The 18,513-nt window shown below is 41.1% G+C and overlaps 1 protein-coding gene across 5 annotated transcripts in view; it reads right to left on the reverse strand.

The window, feature by feature from the left end:
- AHI1 (Abelson helper integration site 1) overlaps positions 1 to 18,513 on the reverse strand; it is a 320,407-nt gene that overhangs the window by 88,842 nt on the left and 213,052 nt on the right. For 2 of the 5 annotated variants that reach the window (XR_010836054.1, XR_010836052.1), the window contains 3 exons: positions 11,135 to 11,308; positions 10,433 to 10,512; positions 9,399 to 9,534 (listed from right to left, as the gene is read on the reverse strand). The gene's annotated coding sequence lies outside the window, so the exon portion shown is untranslated. Of the gene's footprint in view, positions 1 to 9,398; positions 9,535 to 10,432; positions 10,513 to 10,755; positions 11,372 to 16,336; positions 16,418 to 18,513 lie in introns of those variants that run through there. The other 3 variants (XR_010836050.1, XR_010836053.1, XR_010836051.1) reach the window with 3 other exon arrangements.

Consider the following 18,513-nt stretch of genomic DNA (forward strand, 5'->3'; position numbering starts at 1 on the left):
CATCATGGCAACATTTCCAGACAACTGGCTTGTTTTGTCAGACATATTATCTTATTTAATCCTTCAGTAGTCATTGGATATAGGCTTTTAAAAAAACAATTATTATCCTATTTTACACAAAAAATTGAAGATAAAAGAGGTTAAGGAACTTGCCAGTTGCAGAGCTAGTTAGTGGTAGAGCTGAATTTTGAACACAGTCAGCAACCCGCAGCCCGAGTTCCTGAACACTATGCGTTCTCTCTACAGAGCTTTAATTTAACAGTAGATATTTCTGTTCTTGAATGTCCTTCCCCTACCTCCTTAGGAGTTCTCATTGGCCAGAGGACCTCATGGTGTATCCAGGCTTCCAGTCATTTTCCTGGTCCTTCTCCTCACTGGTGCCTTTCTCACCTCTTCTCCCAGATTGCTCCTGTGAACTCCCACAATCTTGATACAATTATTTAGAGTAACTTAGTTTTGCCTGCTCATCTACCCAAACTGAGCTGTAGAAGAAGTCCTCTTTGGGAAGTAATGCCATTTTATAGGAAGAAAACCATTTCATAGGAAGAAAACCATGATTGGTCAACTGGATGTGGAAACATAAGACAAGGTCTATAACGAGAGGGTGGAAGAAATGAAGTACATTTGAAAATTGAAGAATTTTCTTTCTGAGAAAGAGCAGAGCAGTGAATGGACAAGAAAGGATGAAATCAGGGAGACCTGAGCAGCATGGCAGAGAAGATACAGGAATTTTTTCTTTTTTTAAGAATTTGCTTACACTCAACTGTTCAGTAAGTTCTTCTATGCATAAAAAGGTCTTGTAAGAATATGCAGAATGTGTGAAATCAAGAAGTGAGGAATTCAGCAGAGATGGAAGGTAGAAAATAAATGTAAGCTCCTTGAGAATTTAAAGAAATTTAATAGATTTTCAATATTGGATTTTTAACATCACACTTCCCAGATGACGTGCTAATGTTACCTAAATCTTTGGGAACAGGGTCAATCTATACAGTAAAGTGTGAGCTCACAGGGAAGAGGATAATTCTATCTGGGTGAAGAATAAAGAATGTAGAAAAATAAGTGCACAAGGAGGGTGAGTTGACAGTGATCTGAAAACCATACTAGAGAAGGCAGGGGAGAGATTAAAAAGGGGGCCTGAATTAAGAACAGGATGGTAGCGCTGGAAGGGATAGGATGAATATGTGAAGGATGATGGCACTGGTCGGGGTTCAGGTGCAAGAAGCAGTGACCCCTCTAGGTATTTCAACCAGAAAGGAACATAATATAAGGAATTTAGTTTTTTCCAAACTTTTTGGAAGGAAAAGAGTAGCAGACTATAGGTCAAGCTCTAGGAATGAACACAATTGCAGAATAACCCATTTGGGAATTGTACCCCTGCCTCAATAAGAGAAGTGGGGAATCAAGAGGACACCTTCAGATTTCAGGAAGAGTTTCCCCTACCTGTGGCAGGAGCTGCTGTCACTGCAAGTAGTGGCTCTAGAGCTTTGCTGTGCTCGTTCCATCTGCAACAGCAAAATGTACATGCCCCAGCCCATACTTTGTAACCCTCATTACAGCAAGAGATGGCATGCTGGAGCACAATTAGACTTGCCAGCAGAGACTAGCATAGAAAGATAACTTCCACCTCATTTCTGCCTTCCAGGTATCACATGAGTGCATCTCACTGATGAAACCTAATTACATTAAGAACCAAGTACCATGCCAAGCCATACTGGGGACAAAGGCAAAAGAAAACAGTAATATTGCACTATATTTTAATTTTTAAAAATACTTCATTAAGATGATTTATCTTGATTACTAAGTTTTTCAATACCCCCTTAAATATTGTGCCTGAGCTGCCTTACCTAGCTGCAAGGGAGTCTTAGAAATATAATTTTTAGCTTTCCATCCTCTGCTGTCTTGAAAGCACCCCGGAGTCGGTTGGGATGGAGGTGGAGAGTCATCTGTGACCATTCATTTTACGTGTCAACTTGACTAGGCTATGGTGCCCATTTTTTTGGTCAAAAACCCATCTTGATGTTGCTGTGGAGGTAATTTTTAGATGTGACTAACATTTAAATCTTTGACTAAAGCAGATGACCGTCCGTAATGTAGGTAGCCTCATCCAATCAGTTGAAGGCTTTAAGAGAAAAGCCTGGGGCCACCAGAAGAGGAAGGAATTCTGTCTCTACAATTTTGTGAGCCAATTCCTTAAAATAAATCTCTCTCATATATTTATAATATAAAAATATATTTATATACATACACATACACACACACAACAGCAATCTCTCTAGGTATTTCAGCCAGAAAGGGATGTAGTGTAGGGAGTGTAGGGTTCTTTCAAATGTTTCTGGAATGGCAAGAGAAGCAGACTCTTACACATATGTACAACACATCCTATTGATACTATTAGTTCTGTTTCTCTGAGAACCTTGACTAATATACTTGGAGGAGGTGGGGATGGAGGCAGAGAGCAGGTTCACTAGCTCTACCACTATGGAAGTAGAAGAAACAATACTCAGTTGTAGTTTCACTGTAGAGGGAGGGAAAGAGAGAAGGGGGGAGACTATGTTGATTTCAGGTTCCCAGTGTGGGTGACCAGCTGATGGCCCTGACCATGATAAGGAAGATAGATACAGCACCAGATAACCCCATGAGAAAACAGAGCACATGCTCATCATCCTTAGAAGACACAGTTTAACATCTTCCAAATGTAGCCATGTTCCAGTGCATGAGATCCACCCCATGCATGTCACAGGTGGCCTGGAACAGGTAATTTGGTTCTTTGATCACTTATTCATTGTTTCTTATTCCTTCAGTAATTAAGTGTCCACCAGTGTCAGGTACTATTCTAAGCTTTGGAGGTAAAATGGTGAATGAGAGATGAGTTGACTTCTTTCATCATGTATTCATTCTAATTTAGGAAGAGGTGATAAACAAATACACAAATGAACAAAGGAAACAATTCCAGATAGTGATATATGCAGTGAGGACCATGAAATAGGGCAATGTGCTGGAGAGTGACAGGAAGCTAGGGTTACCCCAGACGTGGTTATTTAACTTGAATACACCTGGAACCCTTTGAATATAGGGACCAGACAGCCTTAGGGGGAGGGGAAATCTGAGCTGCTGTGTTCCGTCTCCAAGCCAGAATGAAAGAAAAGAGCTCCAGGCCCATGTGATGAGTTATAACAGGGACCCCAACCACAATAAAAATATCTGTGATGCACTCTTTGGTTCCCCAATGCTGAAGAGGAGTAGATCGTAACTGAATGAGCCTGGGTAATGGAGACGCCAGCTGGATGGCAAGGCCTGGGCCCAGGGCTGAGTCTAAGAAGAGCAGCACGAGGATCTCCCTTGAGACCAGAGGCTCCCTAGGGTGAGGGTGATGCCTGGGGGTAGTTGTATTCCCAGACCTAGCACAGTGCTTGGCACATGGTAGGTGCTCTATAAATATTGGTTGATGAATCAAAGAATCCCTTGGCTGAAGAGGGAGGGAGGGACTATAGCAGAACCAGGGAGCCTTAGCATTCTGCCAGATTTCTTCCTTTTTATTTTTTCTAATATTTATTTATTTGGCTGCGTTGGGTCTTAGTTGTGGCACGCAAGATCACTGCGGCACGCGGGCTTCTAATTGTGGCGCGTGGGCTCTAGATCTCGTGGGCTTAGTTGCCCAGTGGCATGTGGGATCTTTGTTCCCCGACCAGGGATGGAACCTGCAACCTGTGTCCCCTGCATCCGAAAGCAAATTCTTAACGACTGGACCACCAGGGAAGTCCCTCTTCCACAGTTCTTCACACTTGGGAGCAGTATTTGTCTCTCTCCATAAAACAAGTCCCGGAGTCTCCCAGGTGGGAAGTTAACTGGTCAGTGACTGCAATTTTGTTCCCTTGATTTCAGCCCTTGCTGTCCCCTGGGGGACTTGCTTTCAATGCTCCTGCCAAAGTATGATCCCAAATCCTTTCCTTAGGTTTGTCACCTTGGCACAGCTGAGAATTCACAGGCCTGGGAAGATTCATTAAATGCTCTGGGAGTAATATGATGCATAGTTTTCTCATCTTTCTAGACCTGCTGACTCTGGTGCCACATACTATGCAGAAAGGCTACTCAGTTCCAATCCCAAAAGATGGGCACAGTTTCACAGATGACATAACCCAGCTCTAGGCCCAGCTCCCCAAACAGAGATGACTGAATCTTACTTTCCTTCCACACTGAAGCTAGTATTTGCCATTAAGATAGCATTGCCAGATCTAGCAAGTAAAATACACCCAGTTAAATCTGAATTTCAGAGAAATAACATTTTTTTAGTATGTTTCAAATACTGCATGAAACATACTTACAATTAAAATGATTTTTGTTGTTCATGTGAAATTCAGATTTGACTGGAGGGTCTTATTTTATCTGGCAATGCTACTTAAGACCGAGAAAGAGATTTTTAACTCTGTCACTTGCGTAAGTTTTTTCCATTAGATCCTTACTCTGGGTTCCAGCCTGAGGTCTCCACACCACCCTCAGGGGTGTGGTGGTGTTTTTACAACTGTAAGTGCGTTCTCCCCTTTATCTGAGACCCTACCTACTTCCAACTCTACACACACAGTGGTCCTTGCCTGTCTGGATAGAATCACAATATCTGAACATACAATGAGTATATCATCCACACAACAGAAAGTATACATTCTGTCACAGTTTTGTCTAGTCAGCATAGGAGAACTTTGTACTTTTCACTGGGTTAGTAAACTCAGTCTCCCAATGACCATGTCCCCCCAAATCCCAAGGACAGTAAAGCTTCATGGACAGTTGGCAGGTACGCAGACGAGAACGCTTCCATTTCTCGTACATATCAGAGGATTAAATAGTCAGCCAACCATATGACATGCCTAGGAGGTATTTTTAGCTCTGTTTTAACCTGTTGAACTCCGGATAGCAGCTTCTGTATTTTTATCTAATGTTATGCTTCCTTTGAGGCAACAAGTATAGGGCAGTGAGGTTAAAAGAAAAACAACAAACTAACAACGTTCAAGAAAACAATCTAAAATAAGCACCTGTGTAGTGATCATAAAAATATACAGATTTCCTTTCCTTTTACTGGTAATGTTGAAGCCCACACATCTGTGATGTGTCTGCATGTGACGCTCATCTAGGCACATGCTTCTTTTCCATTTAACCTTTTAGGTCATATCTGTTAGATTTCTCCCCTCCTCCTGTCACGTGATCAGTGCAGGATTTGTTGCTTTCTCATGTTGAAGCACAGTGATAGTTCTGTTTAACCCTTAATTTAAATATAAAGGGTAATGACCATAGGTGTCATAATGAAATATGTCCAAAGATTAGCGGGAATTCCTGGTCCTGGTTCTCTTACTAAGTCAGGCTCGCTAGGCAATGTCTAAAACTGCCCTTAGTCACTTTCTCCTCTGCTTAATGGGCATGACATTGTCGGTTCTTCAACTGATTGTTAAGTTCAGTGAGGAATTGGACCTGGCTTTATTCGCTGCTGTAATCATCTGCTCAGCTTCCAGAATGAAACACCACAGAGCCGGTAGCTCAAGCAGCAGAAATTTGTTTTCCCAGAGTCATGGGAGGCTGGAAGCCCAAGATCGAGGTGTCGGCAGATTGGTTTTCTTCTGAGGTCTCCCTGCTTTGCAAGCAGATGGCCATCTGCCTTCTGTCTGTCTCCTCTCCTGGTCTTTCCTTGGTGTTTCCAAATTTCTTCTTCTTATGAAGACACCAGTCAGATTGTATTAACGCCCACCCTAAGGGCCTCACTTTAATCTAATTACCTCTTTAAAGGCTCTACCTCCAAATACAGTGCTGGGGGGGTGGTTAGGATTTCAACATATGAATTCTGGGGAGACACAATTCAGCCCATGACAACCACTGTATGTCCAATAACTAATTTAGAACCTGACACATGGTAGCAACAGGTGTTTGTTGAATTAATACAAGAACCTTGAGAATGTCTTTGGTGAGGCACGTCACTTAAGTTTCTTGTATGGGTTAGTCCAGAGCCTTCAATTTTTAAGCTCCTTTTCTACCTACACATTTTGCTTGTCATTGACTGTGCAATGGAAAGTAATCCAACCCATATAAGATCTGTGACATCCCGCTTCCATACAGATGAGGCTGCACGGAAGCACATCTCTCCCATTGGCAGGCGCAGAGACTGTCACTTCCATGTCACATTTGCCTTCTCCCTGTCAGGCTCACGATGGTGGCCGACTGTAAACGTAGTGGCTGTAATGAGGCTTCCCCAGCTGTCATTCCCCAGCCCTCCTCCCAGCAGATGCCTAGCCTCACCCTGTGGAGGCATGCATCTCTCTCTGCTTCTATTAGTTTCTTCAAATTGGGAAGAAAAAAACTATATAACCCACCAAAGATCTCCTGCTACTTCTCTGGGGAGAATGGGCTTCTCAACAACATATCCATTGTCTGATCTGAGCTTTGCTCTACTAGTCTTTCAGGGAAAGAAAAAAAAAAAAAAAAAGAGCCCCCAAACTTTGATCCCTGGGGAGGTGAAGCGGAAGTTGATCTTCACCATTAAATTTTTTTATAGATAGCAAAGTCCATGCTTCCACCTGCATCCAAAGCAGAGGCAGCTGGCAGAACAAAGCACCAGAGAAAAATAGCTGACCAGAATCTCTTAAATTGCCCACGTACAGGTGCAGCTTGTTTTTCATCTTGGTGGCAGTCACTAGTGATTGACAATGTTTTACCCAGAGGACTTAACCCCTTTTTCTCCTGAATGAACCAGAGTCAAGGCTTATGCTTTAGAAAACAATTCCTACCCCTACCCCTCTCTCTGTTCTAAAGAAGTTCAACACAAATGAATGGCAATAGTACTTCGAACCAATGTTAACCTTCAGTGAAAGAATGAAACAGTTTCAGACAAAAGTTGTGAAAAATTATTCCTAAGCCTTTCCAGCTTTGATGCCAAGGCTGAGACACTCCTTTTGTTATCGACAGACCCTCAGAGACGGCGCCCCATGGACGCTCCTCTAGAATGGGGATAATACTGTGTGTTGTATTCTCTAGGTGTTCAGTAAGTCTTAAGGTACCTGACCTAGAAAACCAATTCCTGTTTGCCCTCAGCTTTTTTCCATCACCATCAAACAAGTTATTTTAGAGACTGTGCAGCAGAGGGGAGAGATACTGAGATGCAGCCCAATTTTAGAATTTCCAAAGATGGTGAACGGGGCAGCTTCGCCTCACCAGTTCTGTGCTGTTGTGTCTGTTTCCCCCAGAAGGACTCGCACTGTACCTCACATGGAGTTACTTTTCATTCTTGTGCACAAGGACATTTACCATTTGGGGAGTCCCCCAAAAGGGTTGAATTTGTGTAGAGTCCAGACAGCCATCTGCATGGTGCTCTCTCTGGCAGTCTTTGGAACTTGCATGGTGGATGGATTGAGGGGGTCACATGGGGACAAGGGAGTCTTTAGCAAACAAATGAGCGAACATCAGGAGGGCTGCATGAATAGCTCTCAGAACCTCCACAAGAAGTTCTGAACATACGGAATGAGGCCGAGCGCAAAAGAGAAATTACCTCCTAAACTTTGAGCCCTCCTAGTGAGAAGGGAAGTTTGTTGCTGCTGATTATAAGTTAGCACTTCAGGGGAAGGCTCCAGAGCCCAGGGGTGGACCCCTCTTGATCCTCAGCAGGGTCCTGAGCCAAGGGAAAGCGATTGTTAATAAAGTGATGGTATGATGGATCACAGAGCTTCATGTTCTGGTAGCTGCATTATGAATCACCTCCTCTTAGCACAAGAAACCTCACAGATGAATATTCTTGATCATTTAAATGCCTGGAACACACGATAACATGAACACAGAGCATGCCCTCAATAACTCTCAAAGCCATGGAGCAATAATTTGACTTCTGAACGGAAAAAATGGCATGCGGACAAGTCTGACACTTCCTTTGAGGGTCTTAGTAAATTTCCAGTTATCACACATGCCCAAGAGGCTTCCCACTCTGTGTCGTTTGCCTTTGAAATGAGTGAATGCTAGGTTGAGGGCATCTGTCCAGATGTTCAGGTCTCCATACTCAAACCAGTTAATCTGGAAGTAAAATAATCAAAGGAGCTCTGGGGCCCGGGAAACCAATCTATCTCATTCATAAATCAAAACTTTTGTATGATTCTTGATATATCGATGTGGCCAAAAGCTACTGAGTTTAAAAGTTTTGAATTTTCATTAATTGTTTTGATCTTAGACATGGATAACAGCTGCTAGCGATTGTGCATTAAATAAAACACCAAGATTATGCAGAAATTATAGCCTCAGCACCATGGAGATAATCTAATGAGGCAAAAGCTTGGATGCATGTCAACTTAATCGGAACAATAGGTGCTGTCAAGCAGACAGATACTGTAGGAAGTAATGCCTTGGAAATCGCTCAGTCTAGAATCAGGCAGCCTAACTCCTCTCCTTGTGAGTTGATAGCGGGCCCATGGAACACACTTCTGTTTCAATCTAATTCACAGAAAATTCTGCGGCAGTGGTGAGAATAAACGCTAAATTCTACTGCATAATTTACTCCCTTCTTTTGGATTTACGTCACCACTATAATCTGGAAGCAGGGACCACACAGGCCCAGAGCGATCCACGGGGCAGCTGAGCGCTGGTGATTGTCTTTCCACTTTGGACATTCATTCCACAAGGGAGAAACTCTCATCACCATACAGATTCTAACAGATTTACGCACAAGGGGTTATATAGAATGCTCTAGACTTTGGATATTCTTGGCCTTGGGAAAAACATTTTTTTTTTTTTTAAGTTTGTAAAGGTAATTACCATTATTTACAGTACTGAGGGCAAAGCCCCACCCTGGGCTTGAGGCCAGGGGATCTCAGACTAGAGTGTATTGAGGCGAGCCAACTCCAAGACAAAAGCACAATTATGCTCACATAAAAACCAACACTGGTGGCAGTGGGGTGAAGGAGACACCCACGCAAGGGGGAGGTGTGTGTAGGGAGGGGCTTGGTTTGAAGTTTTGCATAAATCTTATAAATTTTTTCCTCCATAGTCCTGGGAATGAAGATTCTGCAGAGAGGTTCTCATCCTGGGTCTCTTGTTAAGCTGTGCCACAAGGAAATGGACTTCCTTCTTACTTGATTTGCCAATTTATAAAACTGAACTCTAAATAAAAGCATTTTGGTAGAATTAAGAAAACGAGAAATGTTGTGTAAGGTATTCTGAAGCGTTCTTCATTTCTTGGCAGAAAGGAAGTTAAGCAAAAAGCAAAGGAAGATACCTTTATTCTTTAAGCCCACCTCACTTTACCCTCCTTTCTGATTCACATCCATTTGTCCACTTAGGAAAGTGTTAAAGCAGTGGGGTTAGAAACAGTGTTGCCACAGTCTATCTGGTTCTCGCGTCAGAAAATAATTAGCTACTACCTAAATACCCACACACATTACCTTCTTGTTAACCATGCCGTCTATCTTTTTCTTCTTGCCAGGAAGAGGGCCAGATGATTACTTGGGCTGATGCTATAAATCAGTGACAAAGAAAGCTTGTGATGGCAGTTTAGACATGCCTCGAGGTCCACTGGCACTGCAAGGAAATGGGAAGCAGTGACAGGGAGAACTGAGACCCACCCGGCACCCACACTTGGCCTGGAATGGCTGAGCCACCCTGGTCATCAGAAGGCAAGCTCCCTAGCTCGCCTGCTGCACGCTAGTTCAGGAGAAAAACCATAGGAAGTTGGATTTTCCCCTTCAGTCCGGAGGAAAATGCTCTTTGGGAAATGGACGGGGACACGTGAGGTCCTTGGGCTGTGACCTCAGTGAAGCATAGACTGAAGACGTTTTGGAGGATCAGCCTGCCTCTCGCCACTGCACATGCCAGAGGCTGACACCTGATAGAACCCGAGACACCAGTTCTGCACACCCAGCTCTCGCCTGCCTGGCAGCCTTGAGGAAAGGGGAATTACAGGTGGGCTGGGCTTGAAACACTGCTATGGTCCCACCTGAGTTTCAGGTGCCCCAGGGAGTCCTTTCAGGCACCTGGAATTGAGGCTGTTTCAAGGTACAGATGCAGTGTGCGTTTGTCTTGCTTTTGTTTGTGCCTGAATACAAGTACCAGCTGGAAGTCAGGTGTGGGGCACTGCAAACAATTTTGGCTATAAACAGAGAGACAGTAAGAGTTTAAAAGCCAGGATGGGCGTGGAGGGGAGGGAGTGAGAGGGGAAAGGAAATAGATTTACTAGAGGAAATAGAAAAATACACAGAAATTTGGATAGGTGTGATACCACTGCATAATTTCCATGATCTGTTAATATCCCTACCTACATTTCACCCCCAACTTATCGATAAACAGAAAATAAGCCTTTGGACCTGTGATCTGCCTTGTTGAGTACTGAATGTGCCTATTATGCACCCGGCACTAAAGGTGACACTGGGAATAAATGATGAAAAGATATTCTCTCTGCAAACGGCAAGTTAACACTTACGAGATGGTTGCCATGATGATGTACACGGGCCGTGATGACATAAAGGGCCAGCTATGTCTCCTGAGGGTGGTGAACGGAGACTAAAGAGGAAACACAAGAAGGAAGACCTTACACAACCCTCTTCTTCACCCCAAACGCAACCCTAATAGACACAATTCTCACAGGGATGTGAAACGCATTGGTGATGGTATTTTATTATTCATTCCTTTTAGACTAGGGTAACGTCTCTGTAGCACATAAAAATTGGAAAGAAAACATTTTTCTTAAATGCTAAAGGTTGGTGTGACGATTTCAATATGAACCTTTGAGATTCATTTCTTTTTCACTTTATTTAAAAAATTTTAGTTTTATATTGGAGTACAGGTGATTTACAATGTTGTTAGTTTCAGGTGGACAGCAAAGTGGATCAGTTATACATATATCCATTGTTTTTTAGATTCTTTTCCCATATAGGTTATTACAGAATACTGAGTAGAGTTCCCTGTGCTATACAGTAGGTCCTTGTTGATTATCTATTTTATATATAGTAGTGTGTATCTGTTAATTCCAAACTCCTACTAATTTATCTCTCCCCCCACCTTTCCCGTTTGGTAACCATAAGTTTTTCTATGTCTGTGAGTCTGTTTTGTAAATAAATTCATTGGTATCATTTTTTAAGATTCTACAAATAAGTTATATGATATTTGTCTTTGTCTGACTTACTTCACTTAGTATGATAATCTCTAGGTCCATTCATGTTGTTGCAAATGGCATTATTTCATTCTTTATTATGGCTGACTAATATTCCACTGTGTGTATATATACCACATCTTCTTTATCCATTCATCTGTCGATGGACATTTAGGTTGCTCCATGTCTTGGATATTGTAAATAGTGCTGCAATAAATATTGGGGTGCATGAGATTCATTTTCGATCAAACTATTTTGTTGAAGACTGTTCTGCAAAACACATTAGAAATTTGGAAAATATTAAATATTTAACTTTCTTATGCATTTCTAAAATAACAGAAAGTCACTTTTTGTCAACTGTGAGGGGAAGAAGCATTTTAAAAAGAAGCCATTTCATTTTAAAAGAACAGACAGTCTGTAGTTTGGCAAACTCAAGGGCAGTAATTTAGTAATTAAGAGGGGAATTTTGGAGTCAGACAAACCAGAGACATAAATCCCGACATTCCCGACTTACAAGCTGTGTGATCTCCGACACACAGCGTTACCTTTCTGAACTTCAGAGTTTTTGTTTTTTTAAACGGGAGTAATGATAATGGTATCTACCTTTTAAGCTTATTTTGAAAATTTAATGAAATAATTATGCATATAAAGCCCCTGACAAGGAGCCTAGTACCTACCCTGTGCTCAGCAAATGGTAGCTATTATTAAAATTAGTCTATAATCATGAATAACTGTAATAATAAATACTTTCCCTTTCCCTGCTAAATTATGACTATGCACAGGACAAAGTGAATTGGAATAATGATCATTTTTTTGTGAGTGAATTTAATGGCTACAGGCTACTAAAAAGGTTGAATACGTTTTTGAGTGGAATGATCTGATAGTGCTGAAGGATGATTTATTTAAGAGGATAAATGTCAAAATCACATTTCCCTGGCTGTGCAGATAGCATGAGTGTCCCAGCAGGGTTACTCACAATGGCCTGTATTCTCAAGAAGCTGACCAGACTAATGTTTCTATTCAGGAGTAGTTCCACTAATCCTAAGGAGAAATAGAAGATCCAAAGTTGAAAGCACATGAGTAGAAGTTAAGGGTGTTCAATAACATCTGTAACATCAGTCACATAGAAATCTGAGTGCAGAGTGTCATGATCTTAGCAGAACCCAAGCCAAGAACTGTCGAGCCTCATCCCTCCACACCAGGCAGCCAGGTCTATGTGTGATTCGTACACCTCTGCCTCAGGGGCTCTGGGGGGCTCCTGAAACTTTTTATGTAAACACTGCTGGGCTGGATATTGGTCTTGCCTAAGACCAAATAAGGTCGAAGGATTGTTTGAAGCTTTTAGATATTCTTTAGGTGATAAAAATGTAGGGGATGAAAATGACTAGATTCATTTACTGGCATAAACATATATAGCATGAGGTGGTGAATTCTTAAAATTAGATGCTTACACTCAGGCATTGTGATATCGTGGAATTTGTTTATGAATCTAGGAATCTTTTCTCCAGAAAATTATTGAAATTTTAAGAAAAAAGTGGTAAAGATATCAGATTCACAGGCAATGGGGTTAGATATACAAATTTTAGAAGGCTTTTGGAGGATTTTTACCCTCAGATGAATGGGAATGCAAAATATTATGCAAATCAGCCTTACTCTTACGGATAATTTGCCTCAACAAAAACAGTTAAAGACACGAAAGGAAGACTACATCCACATTTAAAGATTGTGTTTTTATGTAAATAAAGTGTTGCTCAGAGTGCACTGGGGGCTTGGATAGAGGTTGCCAAAGTCACTGTCAGGATGGAGCCTCCATCTTGGATTCCCAGTTTCAGGGGCAGACTGAGATGGGTCAGTGATGGTTTAATGTTGAATTCAGTGAATGCCACTGCTGATGTCAAGCAGGGAAGAAGAAAAAGCAAGCCGGAAAAGAAGAAGAAAAGGGGAGCGTGTGAGAGAGAGAAGAGAGAATGAAAAAAGACAAAAGACAGTTGTGAAGGTGTGGTAGAATGACTAATGACATTTTCTTAGATTCCTTCCTAAATTCCCTAGTCTTACTGGGCATTTAAGATTTTTTAAAATATTAAATTCCATTTGAGAACATCCTTTGATATTGAGCCCAAGCACAGATTTATAAGAATATATATAAAACAACTATACATATATATATATATATATATAAAACAACTATACTTCAATTTAGAAAAGCATTATCTCAGGCATACAAGAAATGTTAAATAATACATTGATCAACAGACTGTCAGTTTCAATGTCATGTGCTAAGTGTCTTTATAGACATAGGTATAGGACACTGTGAGAATACAATTACCCATCGTTAGTAATTAGGAAAGGAATCTTAGTGCATGTGTTATTTGAGATGAAACTTGAATGGAAATATACTTGGCAGAGGCTTTGGGAAAAAGGTGTCTTCAAGTCAAGAGAACAAGTCAAGGGCTTGAGGCAGCAATGGTCCCTGGAGGGCAGCAGTATGGTCTCGCTGCAGTGTGAACAGAGGACCTCCACATGCAGTCATGACACGGATGAACAGAGGGGACAGATCAGGGAGGTCTCTGCTGTGCTCAGTGGTTTGGACTTTCAGATATCAACCAAGTTTCTTACTTTTGCTGTCACTTCCAAGGTGACTGAATTTCATTTGAGAGTTTCCTGTGATATCAGAGAGCACAGGACTGAATTTATAGGAATAATTGTTAAGCAAATAGGAAAAACTCACTGGATTTAGTAAGAGTGGATGCGAGAACCAGTGAACGAGTTTTACACGGGGTGTGATATAATGAAGTTTTACGTCAAATGGGAATTTATTGCCCTTTAAGAGAAAATGTAATTTGTTTGGTAACTTGAATAAAAACTATTTGGCTTCAATATACAATGCACGAAATGATTTTGTTTTACTTGATTTGTGAAAAGGTTTTGAAAAGGGACTCTGGCATTTTCTGCACATCTCCTTCCTCTGTCTACAAAATACAATAAAAAAAATTTTTTACATGTTTTTATTTGGCCTCTGTTACAACCTTACATTTTAAGTTCTTGTATTTAAAAATATATTTAAATATAGGATGGCAGCAAAAACAAACACTTTATAGCTGACTAGAGGGAGAGATCATAAATTGATCCGAAAAGACCCACATCCAAATTAGTGTTATTACATAATGTTGCCTCTTGTACAGGGAACATATATATATTGGCTTTCCATATAACTTATTTACACAGTTTTCAGATGTCAGTGATGAGTTTTCCTGGTTGAAAAGAACACAGCACTGGGAGGAGGACAGCTGGACGCTGATCAACAGTTACTGGGCAAGTCACTTAACCTCTTTGCGATTGGTTTGAAAAATGGGGGACTTTTCTGTTTAACAAAGATTGTCATGAGGCTCAAGTTTAGTAATGTATGTGGAAGTCCTCTGAAAACCACTGTGGGGTGATGGTGGCAATAAACATGTGACAATTTCAAGGTGAAACACAGAGTAGAAGAGTTGAGGCTCCTGGTTCAACTGTCCATCCAGCTCCTGCCCACTGCTTGACAAACAGGCTTTCATTTCAATAATCAGCTGTTGAATAAATTGAAAGCACACGCTTTGAAAAAACGTGTTAAAACTATTGATGATCTTTAACTATAAGGATATATTTAGGCAAGCTGTCAGTAACTCCAGCTATTGATATGTAAATAGAATCAGTCCTTATCTGTATCCAATTGTCAACAAAGTAAAAAACCAAAAAACAAAGAAAATGACCTCTTGTGCATGCACTGAAATGTCTCTCTCTGGACTCTCTGCTATCACCTTGTACTTTTCCTACTTTCAACCCTCACTCATTCAAGTTCACCACTTTTAACAACCTAGTGCTAAAGGGGAATTTACCTGAATGTAGACCACGCTCTATCCGGGATGTTAAGGAGGTTGAAAAAGTTTAGGATTTTTCAAGAATTAGGATTTAATAATTCAGCTGTAAGGTCACTGAGAGTGTTAACCTAGTAAATAGCGGTGGGAGTAGGAGAATCAGGAGTAGGAGGTGGGGTCCTGGCCCTGGATTCTGTGACCCTGGACAAGTATGTAAAAGAAGGGTCTTCCTTTTTATGTTTTGATCTCTCTCTTCCATTTCCAGAGTTTTACATAGATGAGCTCTGAAGGGAGCTTTTCCAGTGGAGAAGAGTGAAGGGTACAAAAGCATTCCTACATGGTCTCTTGCTCACTGTTCCCCTTGGGTTATTCAGTTTGGGGTTCTGTGGTTGCTTTTCTCTAAAACTTAAGCCCAAGAAACAAAGTTCTTTGGTCCTCTGAACAGAATACATTTTCAGTAGCAAGGATAAAGGGAAAGACAATCACTGGAGAAAATACAAAGAACATCAGGTGTTTACAGTTAGGCTGTGGCAGCTGGGCTGAAACCACTGCCCCTTGCCTGCCTGGCTTCTCACCTCTGTTTCTGCTGAGCAAGACCCATCCTATTCTTTACCACCTGGAACCTTTCCCTTCTCATGAAAACTTCCAGATTCAAGGTTCCCACTCTCCCTTGTGTCCTCTTGTTTGTTGTCTGAGGAACTCCGACCTCCCAAAGGAAATGCATGAGGCTGTGGACAAAGATATGCTGATTTCATTTTTAGGGGCAGAATCTCCACTCCCCCAGCAAAAAGGAGGCTTGCTTACTAAGCTCCATCCTTAACACCAACCACTTAACACCTGTATCAAATTACACACATCAGGTAAAGAGAGGATCATTCTTTCATATCGATATGAACTGACAAAGAACTTACTGTTATACAGGAAAATCTATTTTGGCAAAAAAAAGAAAAAAATTTTACATTTTTTTTCTTTCTCTGTGTTGCAGCAGGTATCATTTCTGTATTTATCTGTGCTCTAAGTTTGCAAGATGACAGGATTATGGGTTCCAGAAGAGAATGACACACAGATGGAGAAGGTGGTCTTGTGAGTCTTGCTTACAGGGAGAGGATGTGTTCAAGAGAGAACTGACCTCAAAACTCCCAGGAGAATCCCATCATAGCTACAACAGGCATGCATGCCAACCTAACGATATCATCCCCTCCCCAGGGCCGCCCCTCTTCAGGGAAAGACTGCACAACACAGAGAATAGATTAAACACTCAGCTCAGGATATTTTCTATATTCTAGACCTTCTTTATTTTGGAATTAAAAAGTGACAAGTTTGTCCTTGGCTACGGGACACTCTAAACAGAGCTATATTCATGTCTGAAAGAAAAAAAAACTACCTTCACTTCATGGGACCGTAGGATTTGCAGCAACTCTAGTCTGTCTGTCGCAAGTGTATTGGATGTTTCAGTTTGCCAGACCTGTCATGAGAAATTAATTACAGGATGTTGCAGAAATGGCAAAGCTCCAGCAGCATCTTGCATAGTTTAATATAGCCCCGTTTCCCCATTTCAATGTATTTGTGGTTAGATAAATCCTCAGAAATTTACAGCTGCTATAGACTAGCTTATTATGTACTCTGCCTGCACACACGATAAGTATAATAAGAATTTGATGTTCTTAAAGTGCATAGATTTCACTGACATTTCTTTACCACGATGGAAATATTTAGCTGCTAAAAGTAGCATGTGCAGATACTTCTGAACATTAACTTCTTCTGTATAACAGGCAGGGATGTTAAAAACATCACCGTGCTTAGCCATCTTCCACTTACTTTAAATCGAAGAACTGTAGCTCCAAAAAAAGTTGTGTGGAGTGTTTATATAAAATGGTCCCATGAACAAATTAAATAGAAAAAAAAATTAACTACTGATTCTCAGTTGAAATCACTGAAAAACTGAACCGTAGCGACCATGTTTTTCTCCAGGGAACCTTCTTCCTTTGGTCTAGCGACTGCTTTTTCACAAGCTTCAGTTGTTCATTTTTGCTCCAGCAACCAGCTATTTTCCTCGCCTTCCTGCTTTTTCCTCCTTTTGCACTTTTTTCCTTAACTATAATTGTTCCCTCTCAACAGTAAATCAGCTCATTCCAAGCAACTTTAAAGATTGGCAATATATGTTTACTTAAATAATTGTTGTATAAAAAAAAAAATCCTACATTTTCCTCTACCAAATTCTTTCACAATTCTTCACAAGGATCCAAGTGATGAGTTAAGAAAAAAGTGAACCAGAATGAATAAAAATCAGATTGTTTAGTACTTTTAGAGATGAATGACATCGAAGCATATATAGTTGGACCATTCTGACACAAGTAATAGAACATGTGTTATGCATGGTTATATATGTACTTACTTATGACACCCTCCCCCCCTCTTTAGATTGTGAGTAGAGAGTACAATTGTAGATTCTCATTCTCAGCAGCTTTATCCTCCCTAACTTTCTGAGACAATCAAAATAACCCATCCATAACCAGAATGAATTTGAGGTGTTAGAAGAGCAACTTTCGAAAACAGGGGGCTCACAACATATGCTTGATGTAGATGTGAAGAGGATCATTAGAAAAAAAGCATTCTTTGTGTTTACAAAACAGATGTTTTTATGTTATCCAATTCCCGCCTTAAGTTAAAGTACTCCCTATTCACTTCAATAATTAGAGCAGAAGGGTATGATGAATGAAGTACCTCATTACCAAGTTTGCTTTCTGGGTCTCTGCAGAGAGTAGCTGTCTGCTTTTGCCTAGCTGCTCCATTGTTAACCCTAAATGATGCTGACATTCAATTCGCCTGCACATAATTGGGTCCATCCACAGACTGAGTTTGCCACTCAACAGAGCCTTGTGATTGACATGACTCTTGATGTTTTTATTTTCTCTTATGTGACTGGGATACTGTTTCTTGAATAAAATGTTACTGTCCGTGTATTAGACTCCACAGAATCGATAAAAAAATGTAAGAATTAGAGTATGGAGGAAAGATTTTGCAAAACAAATATGGGGTAAAGACATTATCAGCTTTAAAAAAAAAAAATTTCACTCAGATACGGTATTTCATTTTATGTAGGTCACGGCTGCATGGAAGACATATGAGATGTTTCTAGTCTCTGAGTGTGGCTGTACGTTCATCAGGTTGCTTCCTTACTCCTGTGTGGGCTGGAGACCAACTCTAGGTGCTGCTGACTCACTCCACCCAGCACCTGAGGTGGGTGCCTGAGGTGGGTGGGGACCTTTGAGATGTCCCAGTGGAGTCTAACAAACCTCCATGGACAGTAAGCAACACACTGACTGACCATGTGCACTTGGACAAGTTGCTTAACTTTCAAAGCCCCGGTTTCCTTATTTGCAGGGCAGGGAAGATTTTATCTTCCTCCTGGGTTTGAAGTGAGGACTAAATGAGGTCATGTACATAAAGTGAAGATTTGGGGACTCTCTTCTGTACTCAAGTCCAACGAGGTAGAAATCAACAAATATAGAGCTTCAAAAGTTGTACTAGTGGGTGTCCCTGGTGGCGCAGTGGTTGGGA

This window comes from Kogia breviceps, chromosome 13 (assembly GCF_026419965.1).
Source record: "Kogia breviceps isolate mKogBre1 chromosome 13, mKogBre1 haplotype 1, whole genome shotgun sequence".
Lineage (NCBI taxonomy): Eukaryota > Metazoa > Chordata > Mammalia > Artiodactyla > Physeteridae > Kogia > Kogia breviceps.